At 39.7% G+C, this 14,284-nt stretch overlaps 4 non-coding genes across 4 annotated transcripts; 3 read left to right on the top strand and 1 right to left on the bottom strand.

Annotated features, from left to right (window-relative positions):
• Positions 1-1,235: 1,235 nt before the first annotated feature.
• Positions 1,236-1,317, bottom strand: Trnal-aag (transfer RNA leucine (anticodon AAG)). The gene has a single exon. It is a non-coding gene; the product is annotated as a tRNA-Leu (tRNA).
• A 794-nt stretch (positions 1,318-2,111) lies between these two features.
• On the top strand, positions 2,112-2,193 carry Trnal-uag (transfer RNA leucine (anticodon UAG)). The gene has a single exon. It is a non-coding gene; the product is annotated as a tRNA-Leu (tRNA).
• Positions 2,194-8,170: 5,977 nt separating this feature from the next.
• Positions 8,171-8,252, top strand: Trnal-uag (transfer RNA leucine (anticodon UAG)). The gene has a single exon. It is a non-coding gene; the product is annotated as a tRNA-Leu (tRNA).
• A 2,902-nt stretch (positions 8,253-11,154) lies between these two features.
• On the top strand, positions 11,155-11,236 carry Trnal-uag (transfer RNA leucine (anticodon UAG)). The gene has a single exon. It is a non-coding gene; the product is annotated as a tRNA-Leu (tRNA).
• Positions 11,237-14,284: the final 3,048 nt, after the last annotated feature.

Consider the following 14,284-nt stretch of genomic DNA (forward strand, 5'->3'; position numbering starts at 1 on the left):
GATCGCGTGTGATTTTAAAAGCTAAGAGGCATTGGGAAAGTGGCTCCTCTTAAGGAATAAAGACAGGTATGACGTTATTGTTGGGTGATACACCAGTATATTTTCCAATGTGATTTGTGTAAGCTGTTAAAATATATGAGAGTTTAGTTTGATTTTGAGAAAAAGTTTACTGCAGATGGCTAATATGAGCCTATCCGCCATATCGAAGGTTAGCTTTGTAAAATGTTGTGATTTTACGTCCAGAAGCAAGAGTTGAACAATGTTAATGCATGACAAGTTGACTTCGCCAACTTCACCAGATGAATTTTCAGAAAAAGGAGTGTGCTCTTGTATAACCTAGAAAATATGTGCTAACCGGAAGTGGTGTAGGCCTTGTTAGAATGTCAGTGTTTTTTTTCCAAAATGTTTAATCATCTGTCAGTTATGAGAGTTTAGTTTGTTTTTGAGAAAAAGTTTACTGCAGATGGCTGCTATGAGCCTATCCACCATAGCGAAGGTTAGCTTTGCAAAATGTTATGATTTTACGTCCAGAAGCAAGAGTTGAACAATGTTAATGCATGTCAAGTTGACTTCGCCAACTTTATCAGATGAATTTTCAGAAAAAGTAGTGTGCTCTTGTATAACCTATAAAATATGTGCTAACCGGAAGTGGTGTAGGCCTTGTTAGAATGTCAGTGTTTTTTTTTCCGAAATGTTCATTTATGTGTTATGTAACGTTGCCGAGTGGTCTACGGCGCTGGTTTTAGGCACCAGTCTCTAAGGAGGCGTGGGTTCGAATCCCACCGCTGCCATACTGGTTTTTTTTTTTATTTCTTGCTTGAAATAAAATACGTGCTTTGCTTTGCCGAATACTTTGACATGCTCTCAGACGAGCACTCTTGAGATTTTCTCATTTTCCTTTGACGATTGGAAGTGAACCAAAATGTAAACTTTAAAAAAGACAAAGAAACTGAAGTTTAGGCTATAATTATTTCCATTGTTACCAATGCTGTTAAATGTGGAAAAAATATCTATTAATGAAAATTGTTGCAAAATGATACCGTACGGTCTTAACACTTTCGTTAAATACGATATGAAATTTTAAGAAAGGAGAAGCGTCTTGATTTTTGGAACAAATAACGATTAGTTCTGGTGTGTTTCATCAGAAAACCAAACGAAATGACAAAAAAAAAGAGACAAAAATCCAACTCCACAGCTTTACATTAATGATATAAAACAAGAAAAGAAATAGCAAATGGCAGCGGTGGGATTCGAACCCACGCCTCCGAAGAGACTGGTGCCTTAAACCAGCACCTTAGACCGCTCGGCCACGCTACCAGATCCCATAACCGTGGCGATCGCGTGTGATTTTAAAAGCTAAGAGGCATTGGGAAAGTGGCTCCTCTTAAGGAATAAAGGCAGGTATGACGTTATTGTTGGGTGATACACCAGTATATTTTCCACTGTGATTTGTGTAAGCTGTTAAAATATATGAGAGTTTAGTTTGATTTTTGAGAAAAAGTTTACTGTTTACTTTGTGTAAGCTGTTAAAATATATGAGAGTTTAGTTTGATTTTGAGAAAAAGTTTACTGCAGATGGCTGCTATGAGCCTATCCGCCATATCGAAGGTTAGCTTTGTAAAATGTTTTGATTTTACGTCCAGAAGAAAGTGTTGAACAATGTTAATGCATGACAAGTTGACTTCACCAACTTCACCAGATGAATTTTCAGAAAAAGGAGTGTGCTCTTGTATAACCTATAAAATATGTACTAACCGGAAATGGTGTAGGCCTTGTTAGAATGTCAGTGTTTTTTTTTCCAAAATGTTTAATCATCTGTCAGTTATGAGAGTTTAGTTTGTTTTTGAGAAAAAGTTTACTGCAGATGGCTGCTATTAGCCTATCCACCATATCGAAGGTTAGCTTTGTAAAATGTTATGATTTTACGTCCAGAAGCAAGAGTTGAACAATGTTAATGCATGACAAGTTGACTTCGCCAACTTCACCAGATGAATTTTCAGAAAAAGGAGTGAGCTCTTGTATAACCTATAAAATATGTGCTAACCGGAAGTGGTGTAGGCCTTGTTAGAATGTCAGTGTTTTTTTTTTCCAAAATGTTCAATCATCTGTCAGGTAGCGTGGCCGAGTGGTCTAAGGCGCTGGTTTTAGGCACCAGTCTCTAAGGAGGCGTGGGTTCGAATCCCACCGCTGCCATACTGTTTTTTTTTTTTATTTCTTGCTTGAAATAAAATACGTGCTTTGCTTTGCCGAATACTTTGACATGCTCTCAGACGAGCACTCTTGAGATTTTCTCATTTTCCTTTGACGATTGGAAGTGAACCAAAATGTAAATTTTAAGAAAGACAAAGAAACTGAAGTTTAGGCTATAATTATTTCCATTGTTACCAATGCTGTTAAATGTGGAAAAAATATCTAATAATGAAAAGTGTTGCAAAATGATACTGTACGGTCTTAACACTTTAGTCAAATACGATATGAAACTTTAAGAAAGGAGAAGCGTCTGGATTTTTAGATCAAATAACGAATACTTCTGGTGTGTTTCATCAGAAAACCAAACGAAATAACAAAAAAAAGAGGCGAAAAACCAACTCCACAGCTTTACATAAATGATTTTTTTTTTTTTTTGAAAATTGTTGAATTTATTCCCAGATTGTCATCAAATACACAAGATTTCACAATACCCGGCTATCACAAACTTTTGAAATCACAAGGCAGTCTTAATTAAAATAAAATATCACAGAAAAGATGACTGCTTTGTGAATAGAACAATTGCACATTAGCTGCTCATTTCAATAAATACACTAATTTATCATTCCGTAATGTACAGAAGACTTTGTTTATACACCAGATTTTCTCGAAAGATGGCCTGTCTAGTCGAAAAAAGTCAACATGAATACGGGTTTTAATTATTCCTTTGGCGGCCTTAAGAATAGCAACAGAATCCCTGTTTTTTTCCTGAAATATTATGTCGTTGCGTGCACACCAAATACTAAACTGAAGAACACATATGACATACACCATCACAGCTCTAACTTCCTGGTTAAAGGTGGAATTGAATACCTTGTAAATTAATGTTTCCGAGTCCATATTTGGTAGGTAGTTCGCAAACAAAACAAATATCCGGTTAAAGTCATTAAACACATCCTGAACGATTTTACATTGTACAAACAGATGTTGCCGAGTTTCAGACAGGGAGCAAAAAACACACAAGTCATCGGTGGCTACATTTCTCCTAAGAAGTTTTTCCTTAACGGGCAAAATGTCATGAACCAACTTGTAACTGAAGTTGACCAAATTGTGATCTAAGAATTGATGAAAGACAGTTTTCCATATTCTAACCCAGCCCAAATGCGGCACAGACACCATTCCTCTTGGACAATGTACTATTTTTGTTACAAAATATTCATAAATATACCTGCTTGAACACAATGTTACAGGTTGCTGTACACCTGTGGTAAATTCTCTCCAGGCGCTCAAGGCCAGTCTATAAAAAGGTGGAATGTTTTCAGAATGTGGGACATTGGAACGACAGAATTCACGACAAACATGTCTTAGGGGTAAACCCAACCAATAGATGGCAAAGTATTTCCATTCCGCTGTTGTTCCATGAATTAATTTTAAAACATGCCGAGTAACAAGTGCTTTTATTTTACAATCTATATTATGTACGTTTAGACCTCCATTCCCTATTTTATTATGTACGACAACTCTCTTCAAACTTTCGGGCTTGTTATCCCACAAAAATCTGAACACCGTTTGGGAACATTGATTGACACATTTAGGTGGCAACAGAGTACACTGTGCAGAAAACCATAAAACAGCTAAAGCAACTGTATTAATTAAGACAGACCTCCCCCGTAGGGTCAAATATCTTCCATTCCATGCTGATACATGTTTCTTTACCTTACTTAAAACACGCTCAGAATTGAGTTCTGTTTGATCTGGTCCAAAAAATACCCCACAAATCTTTGAATTTGTAGTGATGTTAAGCCCACCACTGTGCACGTTAGTTTCGTCCCAGTTACCAATGGGAAGAACCGTGCTTTTCAACAAGTTGAGTTTTGCTCCTGAGGCTTTTCCATAACTTTCTGCTAGTTTAATTACATGCGGAACAGAACTCTCTTCAGATAAAATTGCAGTCGTATCATCTGCAAATGCCGACACTCTTGTTTCCTTATTTGTGCCGGGTAACCGTACACCATTAATTTCGTCATTGTTTCTAATGGCGGCTATAAAGGGCTCTAAGGACAAAACATACAATAATGGTGACAAAGAACAACCCTGTCGGACACCTCGACTCAGTTTAAATTCTTCTGTTATGTGCCCGTTCACAATAACACTACTTGTAATGTCAGTATATAATAATTGCACCCACTTACAAAAGTCGGGTCCGAAGTTAAATTTCTCTAAACATTTGAACAAAAATGACCAGTCTACTCTGTCAAAGGCTTTCTCCTGGTCTAAGTTAAGAAAGCATCCTTTTAAATCTTTTTGTTCAACATAATCATATGTATTTCGTAATAAGTGAAGGTTGTCAAAAATACTTCGGCCTGGTATTCCACATGTCTGATTCTGAAGTACAATTGTATCGATCACATTTTTTAACCGATTGCACAAAGCTTTAGAAACAATCTTATAATCTACATTTAGTAAGCTAATTGGCCTCCAGTTTTTTATGCTTTCGGCATTGTCGGGGTCCTTACATAATAGTGTGATTAACCCAGAACGCTGTGAATTACTTAATCTACCCAAGTTAAAACAGTGATTAACTACATCCGTAAACACACCCGAAAACAGTGGCCAAAATTGTACATAAAACTCTGCTGGCAAACCGTCGCATCCCGGTGAACGGTTTTTAGACATATTTTTTACTGCAAAAAACAACTCCTGTTCAGTCAAAAGGCCTTCGCAGGCAGTTTTACAATCGTCATTTAACATCGGAAGCGATGACAAGAACTCATCTTGAATGGAGGAGTCAGTATCTTGTTCAGTATACAATTTCATATAATACGACCTTATACACTTAGCAATGCCTTCCTGAGATTCATGGGATATTGAAGAATCACTATGACAAGTAATACTTTTGATCATCTTCTTTCTGCCCCTACCAACTTCTCTAATGAAATAATTTGGTTGGTTTTTCTCCCTGATCAAAATGAACAGCTTTAGCACGGATAACCGCTCCCGCATGATTCGACTTATAAAGGGCATTTAGAGTCTTTTTCACATTGTCAATACGCTCACAGTTAATGATTGGACTAGATTTCAACGCATTTAATTCTTGTTCAAGTACCAACAAATCTTTTTTGTTCATAGATTTTTCCTTACAGTAACTCCGAATCCTATTTTTACATTCCCTTTTAAATGTCTCCCATCTGTCTATTAGATCTGCATGACCAGTTGTACAGACAGAGAAAATATCATGGAAGACGGATTTAATATCATCAACAAGCTCCATGTCATTTAACACAGAAGTATTACACTTCCAGTAGAACGGCCCCCATGAAATGACATCTTCAAAAGAGATATCAAAAAACAAACACGAATGATCAGAAAAAGACACATGTACAGCATCACACTGGGTTACATACTTAAACACAGCGTTAGGGATATAAAATCTATCCAATCTACTGGCACACTGGCGCCTAGACCACGTGTAACAATTCTTATCCGGATGCAGTTTCCTAAAAATATCACAAATACCAAAATCTCTTTTCAAATTATTAATTTCGTCCACTCCATCATTCCTTCCATTAGTGGCACAGCCAGCTCTATCTAATTCAATGCTCTCAACACAATTAAAATCCCCACCCATAATAACCAACTCACTGCCCTGCATCACATTATCTAGATTAGAAATAAACTCTTTTCTTTCCTTTGGATTATTAGGGGCATATACACAAACAAGGTTTAAAGCAGTGTTGTTGAGCTCAACCCTAAGGCTTATGTAGCGACCGTTAGGGCACCTCTGTATTTTCCGTATAAAGCAGTCTACCGTATACCTAATAATTATTCCCACCCCACAACTTCGATTTGACCCATACGCCCACCTTGCATCGCCTGGGATTTGCAAATATTTAGTGTCATTATAGTTTTCGAAGTGTGTTTCCTGTAAGAATAGTACATCAATTCCTTTATCCAAAACAAATTGCTTGACATGTTCTTGTTTAGACGGATCCCGTAAACCATTAATGTTTAAAGTCCCAAAACGAATATTATTTAAGCTCATTATACAAATAAGTAAAGGTAGAGCGTACATACCCATTGTGGTCAAATAAGAGAGTCCTAATTACGCTACAAATCATTTGTCTCTTTTCATTCGCTGCCTCGAACGAGAAGCAAGCGATTTTCTTTTCCTGTATTCCAGAAGCATGGTGTCCCCCTCCTGAGATGGGGTCGGCGTCATACAGTCTGACGACTGATCGGCATCAACACCATCATAATCAGTAGGATGGGAACTGGGCGGGATAGATGACGCTGCCTCTTCGGCTGTACTGCCATTGTCCAACTTAGCTCGCTTTTCCTCGACTGGGACTGGTGAACGCACGTCGGGAGCGTGCACGTCAGCCACGACCACATTCTTCACCCTTGGGACAGCTGATGACGTTTCATTATCACCAACATCCACTTCTTCGGTGTTCTTAGTATTCTTCCGGACGTCCATCTCCTTATCAGACTCGCTGTCGTCGCTGACGTCTTCATCGGCGCTGTCGTCACCATTCCCGTCGATTTCGTCTTCGTTCTCCTCGCTGTCTTGAACCAGTTCCATAGCAGGTGCGTTGAATGGGTCTTCATCGTCGCTGACGTCAACATCAATATCATCTTGTTTTAAGGCGTCTTCCTTATTGTACTGGCACATAGTCGGTAGGTTTCCCTTAACTCGCGCCGCGTACGACATTGCTCTCGCACAACAGTCACTGACCGTATGAAGCCCTGAGTCACACATTCGGCATGGATTTGTACAGTCCTTCTCTGTATGAGGATTCTCATGGGGGGAGAAACCGTCGCAGTTAGAACACCACAGTGCTCTACACTCTGCCGCCTTGTGTGATTTTTGGCCACACTTCCGACATTCATAAGTTTGCCCGGGGTAGGTAAACATAACAATGTCACCACCGAAATTAATAAAATTTGGTACATAACGAACTTTGTGACACCTAAATCTGTAAATCCGAATACCTGTCCGAACATGTGAGAGCTCCGGGTCTGAAAATCTGGGTTTCGTCACACCCAGGCATTCACCATAGGGTTTCAAAGCTGCCTCGATAGTGTCATCTGACATTTCATCCTGTGCCCAGTGGGCCGTCAGATTCAGGTAAACTGACGACGCGGGCATAATGGACCACGTCGTTCCATTTATAACAACATTGGATTTACTCACTAGGGCATTATGCCCAGCCACAGTAGACACGCGGAGATAGAAGTGTTTCTTTAAATAATTCTTCTGAAAACTTATGAGCTCTGTCTTGATATTTAACACACTTGACAGAAAAGGAATAAAGTCCCTCTGGACAGCCGTAGAAAATGCCGGGCTGCTTCGTGTAGAGATTGACACGAACAAAGTTCTGCTTGGCCTGTTTACAGGCGAAAACGACACGGGCTTGGACATACCTGATCCAACGGGGCACACGCCCTTCACCAAACAGTAACCACTGGCCAAACTCAATCTCTGTGGGCTCCCAGATCACCAAAAAATCAGTCTCAAAAACAAGCGTTGTTGTTGCACAAATGTGTAAACAGCAGAGAATAACCGACACGTCCGTTCACTTCGGCGTCTAGCGCACTCTCCCCGTGGCTCCTCTTAAGGAATAAAGGCAGGTGTGACGTTATTGTTGGGTGATACACCAGTGTATTTTGCACTGTCATTTGTGTAAGCTGTTAAAATATATGAGAGTTTAGTCTGTTTTTGAGAAAAAGTTTACTGCAGATGGCTGCTATAAGCCTATCCGCCATAGCGAAGGTTACCGTTGCAAAATGTTATGATTTGACGTCCAGAAGCAAGAGTTGAACAATGTTAATGTGACAAGTTAAATTCGCCAACTTCACCAGATGAATTTTCAGGAGAAACAGTGCGCTCTGTATAACCTATTAAATATGTGCTAACCGGAAGTGGTGTAGGCCTTGTTAGAATGTCAGTGTTTTTTTTTCCGAAATGTTCGATCATCTGTCAGGTAGCGTGGCCGAGTGGTCTAAGGCGCTGGTTTTAGGCATCAGTCTCTCAGGAGGCGTGGGTTCGAATCCCACCGCTGCCATACGGGTTTTTTTTTTATTTCTTGCTTGAAATGAAATACGTGCTTTGCTTTGCTGAATACTTTGACATGCTCTCAGACGAGCTCTCTTGAGACTTTCTCATTTTCCTTTGACGATTGGAAGTGAACCAAAATGTAAACTTTAATAAAGACAAAGAAACTGATGTCTAGGCTATAATTATTACCATTATTATCAATGCTGTTAAATGTGGAAGATTTATCTATTAATGAAAAGTGTTGCAAAATGATACCGTACTGTCCTAACTCTTCCGTCAAATGCGATATCAAACTTTAAGAAAGGAGAAGCGTCTGGATTTTTGGAACAAATAACGATTAGTTCTGGTGTGTTTCATTAGGAAACCAAACGAAATGACAAAAAAAGAGAAACAAAACCAACTCCACAGCTTTACACAAATGACATAAAACAAGAAAATAAATTACAAATGGCAGTGGTGGGATTCGAACCCAGGGCTCCTGAGAGCCTGATGCCTAAAACCAGCGCCTTAGACCACTCGGCCACGCTAGGCTGTTAAAATATATGAGAGTTTAGTCTGTTTTTGAGAAAAAGTTTACTGCAGATGGCTGCTATGACCCTGTCCGCCATAGCGAAGGTTAGCTTTGCAAAATGTTATGATTTTACGTCCAGAAGCAAGAGTTGGACAATGTTAATGCTTGACAAGTTGAATTCGCCAACTTCACCACATGAATTTTGGGGAAAAACATTCCGCTCTTGTATAACCTAATAAATATGTGCCAACCGGAAGTGGTGTAGGCCTTGTAAGAATGTCAATGTATTTTTATTCCGAAATATTTTAGCGTGGCAGAATGGTCTAAGACGGTGGTTTTAGGCACCAGCTTCTCTGGAGGCATGGGTTCGAATCCCACCGCTGCCATGCAAAGTGTTTTTTTTATTTCTTGCTTGAAATAAAATACGTGCTTTGCTTTGCCGAATACTTTGACATGCTCTCAGACGAGCACTCTTGAGACTTTCTCATTTTCCTTTGACGATTAGAAGTGAACCAAAATGTAAACTTTAAAAAAGACAAAGAAACTGAAGTTTAGGCTATAATTATTATCATTGTTATCATTGCTGTTAAATGTGGAAGATTTATATATTAATGAAAAGTGTTGCAAAATGATACCGTACGGTCTTAACACTCGTCAAATACGATATGAAACTTTAAGAAAAATGAAGCGTTTGGAATTTTGGAACAAATAACGATTAGTTCTGGTGTGTTTCATTAGGTAACTAAACGAAATGACAAAAAAAAGACAAACAAAACCCACTCCACAGCTTTACATAAATGACATAAAACAAGAAAAGAAATAGCAAATGGGAGAGGTGGGATTCGAACCCACGCCTCCGAAGAGACTGGTGCCTTAAACCAGCGTTTTAGACCGCTCGGCCACGCTACCAGATTCCATAACCGTATCGATCGCGTGTGATTTTAAAAGCTAAGAGGCATTCCGAAAGTGGCCCATCTTAAGGAATAAAGGCAGGTGTGACGTTATTGTTGGGTGATACAACCAGTATATTTTTGCACTGTGATTTGTGTAAGCTGTTAAAAATATATGAGAGTTTAGGCTGTTTTTGAGAAAAAGTTTACTGCAGATGGCTGCTATGAGCCTATCCGCCATAGCGAAGGTTAGCTTTGCAAAATGTTATGATTTTACGTCCAGAAGCAAGAGTTGAACAATGTTAATGCATGACAAGTTGAATTCGCCAACCTGACCAAATGAATTTTTTAGAAAAAAGCAGTGTGCTCTTGTATAACCTATTAAAAAGTGCTAACCGGAAGTGGTGTAGGCCTTGTAGAATGTCAGTGTTTTTTTTTCCGAAATGTTCAATCAACTGTCAGGTAGCGTGGCCGAGTGGTCTAAGGCGCTGTTTTAGACACCAGTCTCTCAGGAGGGGTGGGTTTGAATCCCACCGCTGCCATGCGGGTTTTTTTTTTATTTCTTGCTTGAAATAAAATACGTGCTTTGCTTTGCCGAATACTTTGACATGCTCTCAGACGAGCACTCTTGAGACTTTCTCATTTTCCTTTTACGATTGGAAGTGAACCAAAATGTAAACTTAAAAAAGACAAAGAAACTGAAGTTTAGGCTATAATTATTACCATTGTTATCAATGCTATTAAATGTGGAAGATTTATCTATTATTGAAAAGTGTTGCAAATGATACCGTACGGTCTTAACACTTTCGTCAAATACGATATGAAACTTTAAGAAAGAAGAAGCGTCTGGAATTTTGGAACAAATAACGATTAGTTCTGGTGTGTTTCAATAGGAAACCAAACGAAATGACAAAAAAGATAACAAAACAACCTCCACAGCTTTACATAAATGACATAAAACAAGAAAATAAATAGCATATGGCAGCGGTGGGATTCGAAACCCACGCCCTCCGAAGAGACGGGTGTCCCTTAAACCAGCGACTTAGACCGCTCGGTCACGCTACCAGATCCCATAACCGTAGCGATTCGCGTGTGATTTTAAAAGCTAAGAGGCATTCCGAAAGTGGATCCTCTTAAGGAATAAAGGCAGGTGTGACGTTATTGTTGGGTGATACACAAGTATATTTTGCACTGTGATTTGTGTAAGCTGTTAAAATATATGATAGTTGAGTTTGTTTTTGAGAAAAAGTTTACTGCAGATGGCTGCTCATGAGCCTATCCGCCATAGCGAAGGTTAGCTGTGCAAAATGTTATGATTTTACGTCCAGAAGCAAGAGTTGAACAATGTTAATTCATGACATGTTGACTTTCGCCAACTTCACCAGATGAATTTTCAGAAAAAGCAGTGTGCCCTTGTATAACCTATAAAATATGTGCTAACCGGAAGTGTGTAGGCCTTGTTAGAATGTCAGTGTTTTTTTTTTTCCGAAGTGTTCGATCATCTGTCAGGTAGCGTGGCCGAGTGGTCTAAGGCGCTGGTTTTAGGCACCAGTCTCTCAGGAGGCGTGGGTTCGAATCCCACCTCTGCCATTTGCTATTTCTTTTCTTGTATTATGTCATTTATGTAAAGCTTGTGGAGTTGGTTTTGTTTGTTCGGGAAAAGCAGTGCGCTCTTGTATAACGTAATAAATATGTGCCAACCGGGAGGTGTAGGTGGAGTGAACACATGCTTTTTTCCAGCGCAACAAATCGGTGCATCCTTAGTAAAGTGACTGTTTTTGTACAATATTTTGTACCATATTGTTGACAAGACTTAGCTGAGTTCGAAGGTGTCTTTATTTGTGGGGATTTGGGCCGTGGCCCAGTCAAAATTGATGATAATGTCGAAGCCTGTTTATTTCCCTGTTTTGAACAAGCCGGACAGGCCATTGTCCGTAGCTATGTCTACACGTAGCAGTGTAAGCTTTTTATCTGCTGTCCAAAGAGACTTTATTGGGGCTTTGTCAAGTGTGATTAACATTAAATCCGACTTAGTGTGTTTTCAAAAGAATTACCTGAAGAAGATTTTCTATGTTCGTGTTGCCACACAGGCTGCACATAGTGCCTCTGTTGAAGCAGGAAAAGTTTGTTCTGGTGACACCGTATGGAATATTACCCCGGCCAGTTCTGTGTTTATGAACCTTACTGCTCACTGGGGCCCCTGATGAAATATCCCGATGATTTGATAGCGTCCGCCTTTGAAACCATACGGAGAAGTGCCTTAGTGTTACGAAACCACGGTTTTCTGACAAGGAATTTGCGGGCGTGCGAACTGTATTCGGGTATATCGGTTCAGGTGTCACAAAACGCGGTATGTGCCAAACTTTATTAACCTGGGGGTTGAGGTAGTAATGTTTACATACACTGGGGCAAATCTACGAATGTAGGAAGTGTGGACAAAAATGGGCATAAAGCCATGGAATGCTGTGCCTTATGGTGCGATAACTGTTCGGGGTTCTCCCCTCATGATGATCCCCACACTGTGAAGGATTGCACACGAGCGTGTCGTATGTGTGGCTCGATGGAACATGCAAGTGGTAATTGCCTGTGCTCGGGCTTTAACGTATGCGTCCAAAGTGAAGAATTCTGTGCAGAATACGGCGAGCGTGCAGGGCCCCCGATGAGGGACGTCATAATTGACGTTGACGTTGTTGTGGGCGATAGCGACGATGGACTTAGAGGTTCCACCTCCTGCCATGGAAATTGTTAAACTGGACAAGGACAACAACATAATTGACAACGAAGGAGTAGATGGTGATGATGTTGACGTAGATAGTGATGGTGATGGTGATAGTCGTGATGGTGATGATGATGATAACGAAGAAATGGCGCAGATGACGAAACTGAGATTGACGCTACCAGAGCGGAGGATGATCCAGTGGGTGACATGGAGTGTGACAGAGGTACGCGCGTTGTACCTAATGTCACCAAAGACGGTGATGGTGTGACCAGAGATTTGTCTGGTGCGATAGAAGTCGAGGCGGAAGTCCACTGCGTGCGATCTCCAGAGCCCGTTGAACAAAAGAGAGCAAAACTGGGACAATGACCGGAGGGGACGTCATCGACATTATGGAGCACTCTACCGTCGGATTGCGTAATGCAGGGGGACTCGGACATATCTGAAATCATGACACCCACCCCCTCTCAAGGTACTGATAAAATGTTATTAGAGTATCGGCGCAGGAAATCTTTCGCCTCTCGTTCGAGAGCGCGTAAAGACAATGAATAGATTTTACTAGGATTTGTTCATGGATATGCTCCCACATGAACAATGGGTATGTACCTTCATATTTTTCTTATCTGTTTAATGTCTCTCGTATCTAACATACGTTTTGGCACTTTAAATGTTAATGGCCTGCGCGCTGTTACAAAGCAGGAGCAGGTACAACAATTTGTTTTTGATAACAATATTGATATTTTGTTCTTACAAGAAACACATTTTCAAGATTATAAGGACGCTAGGAATTTTAAAATTCCAGGGGATGCTAGGTGGGCCTACGGGTCAAGTAAAAGTTGTGGGGTAGGGATTGTGATTAGATACACCGTTGACTGTGTAATACATAATGTCGTTAGATGTCCTAATGGGCGTTACATAAGTGTTAAAGTGACAATTAATGACACGGCTCTTAATCTGATATGTATATATGCTCCTAATAATCCACAGGATAGGAAAGAATTCATTTCTAACCTAGACAGTGTAATGCGTGGGAGTGAATTAGTCATTCTTGGTGGGGATTTTAACTGCGTTGAAAATATTATATTGGATAGAAATGGGTCTGCAAATAATGTGAGAAATGTTGGTATTGATGAAATTAATAGTATTAAATATGATTTTGACGTGTGTGATATTTTTAGGAAGTTTCATCCGGAAAAACGGTGCTACACCTGGTCAAGAGGCCAGTGCGCTAGTCGGCTTGATAGATTCTACCTTCCTAATGCTGTTCAGAGTTATGTAACCTTTTGTGATGTTAAACATGTCTCCTTTTCTGATCATTCTTGTCCTATTGTTGATGTACATTTTACGGATGTAATTACTTGGGGTCCGTTTTATTGGAAATGTAACACTTCTGTTTTGAATGACGATGAACTTGCTGTACAAATAAATGATGTCTTTGTAACTATTTTTTCTGATTGTGACATTTGTGATGATACCTTAGTGGACAGGTGGGAGGCTTTCAAAAAGGATTGTAAAGATGTAATACGTAGTTATTGTTCCCAAGTTTCATTAAGGAAAAAGAGCCAGTTGTTGGATCTACAAGATGAATTGAATGTATTAAAGACAAACCCTGTTGTAAATAGTGATAAGATTGATAATGTAAAGAAGACTATTAATTGTTTAAATAGAGACAGACATGCGGGATCGGTTGTTAGGGCTAAGGCTGTTCACTTTGATAAGGGGGAAAAGCCTACGAAGTATTTTATTAGGAGGGAAGTGGGGAGGGGAAAAAAGAAAATGATAAAGGAAATTAGGTGTCATGTGAATGAGTCTCGGTCCCATAAATCCCAGCATGAAATTGCTAAATGTATCAGGTTATATTACAAACAATTGTACAGTAAGCAGGATACTGATTTTGTGTGTCAAGACGCGTTTCTATCAGA

The sequence above is a fragment of the Liolophura sinensis genome, chromosome 7 (assembly GCF_032854445.1).
Source record: "Liolophura sinensis isolate JHLJ2023 chromosome 7, CUHK_Ljap_v2, whole genome shotgun sequence".
Classification (NCBI taxonomy): Eukaryota; Metazoa; Mollusca; class Polyplacophora; order Chitonida; family Chitonidae; genus Liolophura; species Liolophura sinensis.